This window comes from Protobothrops mucrosquamatus, unplaced genomic scaffold (genome assembly GCF_001527695.2).
Source record: "Protobothrops mucrosquamatus isolate PMUCROS unplaced genomic scaffold, P.Mucros_1.0 scaffold1143, whole genome shotgun sequence".
Classification (NCBI taxonomy): domain Eukaryota; kingdom Metazoa; phylum Chordata; class Lepidosauria; order Squamata; family Viperidae; genus Protobothrops; species Protobothrops mucrosquamatus.
Window position 1 is genome coordinate 48,768 of NW_015387359.1, and position 6,832 is coordinate 55,599.

At 44.2% G+C, this 6,832-nt stretch overlaps 1 long non-coding RNA gene across 1 annotated transcript; it reads left to right on the forward strand.

The window, feature by feature from the left end:
- The first annotated feature begins 565 nt into the window (after window positions 1–565).
- On the forward strand, window positions 566–4,626 carry LOC107291543. Its single transcript, XR_001548977.1, has 4 exons — window positions 566–610; window positions 2,886–3,215; window positions 3,907–4,035; window positions 4,388–4,626. It is a non-coding gene; the product is annotated as an uncharacterized LOC107291543 (long non-coding RNA).
- Window positions 4,627–6,832: the final 2,206 nt, after the last annotated feature.

A 6,832-nucleotide genomic window follows, 5' to 3' on the forward strand; every position in this document is an offset into this window, starting at 1 on the left:
CAATGCTGGCTGTGGAATTCTGGGAGTTGAAGTCCACGTGCCTTAAAATTGTCAAGGTTGAGAAACACTGTCTGGGTGCAATTTGGACGTTCGGGGCTGCCCGCAAAAAAGTGAAAGGAAGTTTTTGCCGCGCCTCGTCTGACTGTGTACAGTACGGGGCACGGTGATACAAGGCGCGTCTGATACTCTGCCCAGGCAAGGGACTAGGGTGGGGGCTGCTAGGAGCCGCGGAAAAGGGTTCGGATCCCAGGTCGGGTCCCGGGAGAAGAAGTCGGAGGGAGCCGAACTAGGCGTTGGGGCGCAGGCCCGTTTGGCGGGCTCCCGAATGAGAAGCGAGGGCTCCCGCTCGCCGGCCGCCCTCTCGCCGGGCTGAGCGTTTGCGACGTCCTCGGCCGAGCGGAGCTCATCGTCTTGCCCCCTTTTGGACGGAACGGCGACTAAGCCCGGCTCGTCTGGACGTGGCAAGCCCGGCGGGCGAAGGGGAGCGGCGACGCTGGCCGCCAAAGGCTCGGGAAGAGCCGGGAAGATTTTGCAAAGGCGCCCGGAAAGCCTGCAGCGCTGTGAGAACAAGCTCACTTCGCCCCCACCGGAACGCAGGTCCTCGTCACAGGTGAGTCCGAAAGCGGCCCGCTTCGCCTGCTCTTTCCCAACTCCCCCCGGTGGGGGGGGTACCAGGGAGCGACTCTGGGCTGGTCCGAGGCGGGGAGCGGCAGAGGGTCAGATCGCCGGGGGGGGGGGGAAGTCTTCCATTGCCGCCTGCGCAGTGGGGAGGCAAAGTCGAGGGCTTCCTCCTCTTTCCCAGGGAGTCCGCCCTCGCCTCTCGTCGGACGGGCGAAGAGAGCGCCAAAGGCACCCGCTGGGCTCCCGCCACGAAGGTCCCGCGCAGGGGTAGGCAACCTCGGCTCTTTTATGACTCGTGGACTTCAACTCCCAGAATTCCTGAGCCAGCACAGCTGGCTCAGGAATTCTGGGAGTTGAAGTCCACGAGTCATAAAAGAGCCGAGGTTGCCTACCTCTGGGCTGGAGGATTCATCAAAACGTGGGGGGGGGGGGGTAGGGAAGCGGCAGAGGAGAAGCGGGAGCGAGCCTCCCCCCCTCCCCTTGCTCAGGCGGTTTTCAGGGGCAGCAGAAGGGCTCTTCGCTTGCCTTTGCCGGTGCAGCGGGCCAAGGGGAGGGTCAGCGACGTCCCGGATCAGTCCACTTGGGCGAAGGGTAAACTCCATCCCCAGCTGGGCAAGAGGCAGCCCTCCTGTGATAGGATCGGATTTCTGTAGGGTTGCCAGGTCTGCTTCCAAAAAATAGCGGACAAGCCGGGGGGGGGGGGGGTTAAGTAGTAAAAAAAAGTAGACTGTACAGCTTTAGATTACGTACCATTTCATCATAAAGCTTTTGAATAAAAAAAAATGCCCACTATTTTGTGAAAAAAAATAGTGAACATAATGTGAAAAAAAGTGGACTGTCCACTCAAATAGTGGACACCTGGCAACCCTAGATTTCTGCGTTCCCGAAAACAAGCCAGCACGTCCTTCCGAGCAGTCGCCCGTCCTCCCTTTGTGAGAACTACCAGAGCTTTGGTTGGGAAAGGCTGATGGTCCCCGGCGGAGCTGGAAAGAGCAGGCGAGGGGCAGCTTTGGCCAGCTGGTCGCTGAGATCTGGCCTGGAAGTGGGCCGTTGGAGGCTTCCAAGTTGCCCTGCTTTAAGACAACTCAAACTCGGAGGCAGCCCTCGCCCCTTCAGATAGATTTAATAATGGTGCCTTTCCCAACCAGTTGCTTTTCAGATGTAGTAGAGTTTTTAGACTATACTCCCCATAATGTTCCCGCTGTTGGGAGCTGTAGTCCAAGGCACATGGCTGGTTGCTAATTAGGGAAGGCTGATTTAATTGAACTGATGCTTTTTGGTGGTGGGATGCCTTCGAGTCATTTAAAAAAAAAAAAAAAACTCCTGGTGACTGCCCAGACAAGTCCCTGCAGTTTTCTTGGCAAGGTTTTTCAGAAGAGGTTTTCCATTGCCTGCTTCCTAGGGCTAAGAGAGAATGACTGGCCCAAGGTCACCCAACTGGCTTTGTGCCTAAGGTGGGAGTAGAACTCATGGTCTCCTGGTTTCTAACCTAATGTCTTAGTCACTGCAATCTGTCTCTCAGTTCATTTTAAGGGTTATCAAATAAAGAGAAACTACATCATACAAGCAGCTTTAAAAACAAAACAGTAACAAGGCCACACTTCATATTCAACAGTTAAAATCACGGGACCCCCAACCGAGTCTTGAGCTAGTTTATTTCACTGTTGTTGGCATTTGCTTGGCCTATTTATATTACTTTAAAGTTTTAAAAAAATATCTAGAAAAATGTTCACCTAAGGAATGCTTTAGTATAAACAGTCTTAAAAGCAAGCCCAATTTTGAAAATACACTGGAGCCAAAACCAGAGACCTTATTAGTCATCCTATTCATTAATATGATGCAAGGGTACCATTGGCATTAATTGATCTGCTTAGTAAAAGCATCCATCCAAGTGGTAGCAAGTGTCATAATTAAACCGAAGTTCAGCCTTCTCCAGCTTCGTGCCCTCCAGAGGATTATGGGACTTATAATAGAATAGAGCTGGAAGGGACCTTGGAGGTCTTCTAGTCCAGCCCTCTGCTCAAGCAGAAAGGCCTATACCATCTCAGTCAGATAATTGTCTAGTCTCTTTTTAAAAACTTCCAGTGATGGAGCGTCCACGATTTCTGGAATATCTGGTGCCACTCCCAAGTCTTTCTTGGAGGGCTTGAAGACTGAGAAGGGACCTTTCTTCCTTGACAGGATGCTTCATTCCTGAGTCTTGCTTCTAATCACAGGTTAAGTCTGTCTGTAAAGGCAAAACACGGGCTACTTCTCTCCTGCAGATCCAAATTGTGACGATCAGCCGTCACCAAGCGTCGTTCTCCTGAGCCCTTTATGCCACAAAAAGCGCATCACCCTCGTGTGCCTGGTCCAGGGCTTCCACTACGAGTGGCCCCTGGATGTGATCTGGGAGCGTGATGGCGAAAAGATTAACCGGCTCTCCTTTGCTACTGAGCCAGTCCAGCAAAAAGAGAAGTGCAACTTCGCCACTGCCAGTCGCCTGAGCGTGTTGGCAGAGGAGTGGCAGAAAGGCCACAACTACTCCTGCCATGTCAACCAAATAGGGCAGGAGGTGGGTGACTCGGTGAAGAGCAGTCCAGACCACCAGACAGGTAAGGAAATGCCGGGCAACTAAGCAAGCGGCAGGGGAATGAATAAGCTGGCTGAGTTCTGTCATCAGGAAGACATGGTTGGAAAATGGCTTCCTCTTCTTCCTTTCTGCAAGAGAAAACCTTTCTGGGCCTTGGAGATTGATTTACTGGTGGTCAAGCACATCTGCTTCCCCCCAACCAAAGGGCTGTTTGTTATTGGATCATCAGTCTAAAGTCAGTTTTACAAGGAAGAGGGTTGAGCAGAGCTGGCCTGAGTTTTACTTATGGCAACCCACGACCTCCACTGCCATATACACATATAGAGGGAGGGAGGGAGGGAGAGGGAGAGGGAGAGAAATAGTCTCTGCATAGTCCCCAACAACCAAATTTCTCTGGCAAATGGCTGAGGCAAAAATCCTGCAAACAATTTCCCCTAGAAACATCAGTAACAAAACACATTTTAAAATGCACAATTTGCTACTTTTGCATGAACTCTTCAAGAGGACTGGCCAAAATCTGTTGCTTATTTATTGAAAGGATTCTGTGGAATGAAATGAAAAAAGTCCCAACTCAAAACATTTGGGTTGCAAGCTTTGCAAACTGAATGGGGGAGGGGGGGTATTAAAATATCAGCCTGAAATGTCTCCTTAAGGCAAGCAATGCCGCTAGCTTCTGTTAACAACCGCAACCTCTTCTTTCCTTCTTTCTTCAGAATCACCTTCAGGTATCTCTGAGGTTCAACTCACCCTTTATGCAGGACACTTTATATTCCTCCTACTAGGGGCCAAAAGCTTGGTCTACAGTGTTATTTTGGCCGTCTACAAGTTCTATAGGAAAAAAGGTAAGAGACAACTTTCTTGGTTAACCAAGAACAACTTTTTGATTCCGTTGAAACATCACATTGATAGTTTAATTATAATTTATTGACTAAGCCACAAATGACTTTACTCACACAGCATACTAAGCCAATAAATTATGGTGATGGAGTCCCACTAAGAGTAATTAAACCACATTATAGTTTAACGTGAACTGCAGATCCCACCTTTGTATAGCAAAGGCCCTGATAGGTGTTGGGTATACAGTAAACATACTCTGAGATGTCTTATTTGGGACATATACTTAAGTGACAGGCAGCCATGTGCTGATGGTCATTGCTGACTATATCCCTACATCTAAATTTATTTCCTTTGTAGGTCTCTAATTGCATTACCCGCTACAGCAGTATTCACTCCCTTACCAGCCAAGCACAGATTTACGTATGGCTGCAGGCCTTTCTCAGTGAAGATCCATTCCATTCCGAAGTTTCTACATCCTTCATCTCAGCCTCTTCCTTCCAGAGGGACTCATTGGTCACTTTATATTAAATTGTTCTATGCCTTGAGAAAATTTCAATACGTATTTTCTGCCTCATAATAAAGATGTTAGTGTTTCCTTATCTTTGTGTGGAAATTATTAATCCGGGTGGGTTTTCATATTGTCTCCAAATATTGGGCGAGCTGAAGGAAACTGCAGCTATTCAGAGGAAATTATGATGACACATTTTCCCACATAGCTGTCTTCCAAATCACATCGCTGCTCTCGTTAAATCCTGGGTCGCTTGTACTTCACATGTTGGTTGGTCTTCATTGCGTTCAGAGTCTTCTGATGTCCTCCATCAAGGCAAGGTGACTATAGAAAGGAACAATGTCACTGTTGGATGGGCAACTTTCATAAAATGTGCTGGAATATGAACCCTGATAATAGCATCATACTGTGCTTCTGTCACCATAGTCAACGGAAATGAAAACACAGACACTTTCATTAGAACTAGTTCAGGGAAAGAGGGAAATAATTGTTATGGTTGCATAGTGAGAGTGAAAATGGATGCTATTCAAGGCCTCAAGTCATGTCAAGCCTATTATCTAAACCAGGTTTCAGCCTAGACTCGCCCAGGTGCCTTTCCCATAATCTATCAGCCAGCAAGCCTGAGGGTTGGAGGAGTATGGGAGCAGAAGGGCTCCGGAATTAGGGGTCACAAAGTTTGGGCTTAGACTTAAGTTATCTTTTACAACAGCCTAATGAAATCTATCTGTATATTGGGGACGAAGCTGAGAGATGAACAGCACTTTAAGCTTTCATTCTACAATGTTGTATAGAAAGCACATTGCATCTGCAAGTATTTAGTTAGGTGATTTGACAGAAATCTTAAAGGGGGTCTTATTCTTTTGTATCAGTTAATAAAATGAAACAAAGTCTGTTGATTAACTAAGATGTTACGTTTTTAATGTGAAAGAATAAGGATCTAAGTTCCAGTGCTAAAAGCATGTTTCAAACAATAACAGTTCAGATGAAGAATTTTGCTATGTTCATATAACAAATTAAGCCTTGGTTTGCTTAAACATGGTTTCTTGAATAAATCATAATTGACTAAGTTTATAAAAACAAATCTAGAGTATAAACACTGGATTCTAGATCCAAAACCCAGATAGGTTGATAACAAAGTCCTATTTAAACATACTTTTTTTACAGAATTTCAAAAATATAACAGTAGATATATATTTAAGATGGAGAAAGTTAAAACAATATTAATGAAGAGAAATCATAGTAATTAAAATGAACTTTCTGCCAAGGTTTAATTTTCTGTCCAAATGCTCCCAATAAAAATTGAAAATAAAATATTAACTTTATTATTTTATTAAATTTAATAAAATATTAAAAGAGACAATTTTTGGTGGACTAATAAATGATTGAGGATTATATTTTAAGTTAACTACAGTACTTAACTTTAAATTTGGAGGAACAACTTAGTCCAGCAGCTCCAACCACCTTACTGTCTAACTTGGATTACAGATTGGATCATATCATCTTATGATTGAGTTATTTTTATTAAGGGAACAGAAATCCCAGATCATTTGTACAAATGTCTTTGGGCTGATACAAACAGGAATAAATGGCTTATAGAGAGATCATGCAATAAACAGTGTTTAAAAAAATGTGATAAATACAGGAGAAGAATGATTTATCTCTCACCTAGTTATTAAAATTTTATTTTAATAAACAGAAAGCAAACTCAGTGGAGAGATAACAAATTGTATAAACTGCAAGAACTGATTATTAAGAAGAAAATATTTTGAAACTCTTTGAAAATCCCAGAATGATCCAACCATTTTCACTTTTCAAATAAACATTATAGATTTAAAAGAATCTCAAGAAAAGATTTAAAAGAATCTCAGAAATGAGTGGGAACACTTGGAGATTCTTAATGAATTTGAAAACCTTTTAATGCAAATTCAGAGCAGTTGCTGGGCCTTATGTGTTGAAATATGTTCAGAAACCAAACAATTTAGAAATGCTGTAATTAAACGGATGAAGATCCTACATATAATATTTAATATGCTTCAAGAGGAATGTCAATGGAAGAAAACCATTAAATTCACATACTTAGAAAAAAACTGCCATAAGGTGTTTTATTGCTGATGTTTCACTCCAGTATTGTTTGCTAAAATGGGCAGTTCGCTCTCTAAAAATTGTTGGTAAAATAACAACCAGATTGGATCAGTTTTCCATACTCAGTGGCAAGCTGAACAATCACAACGATTATTGATAACAGAATGAAACAAATTCATAAACCTAAATTTCTTTTCCAACTTTTCATTTGT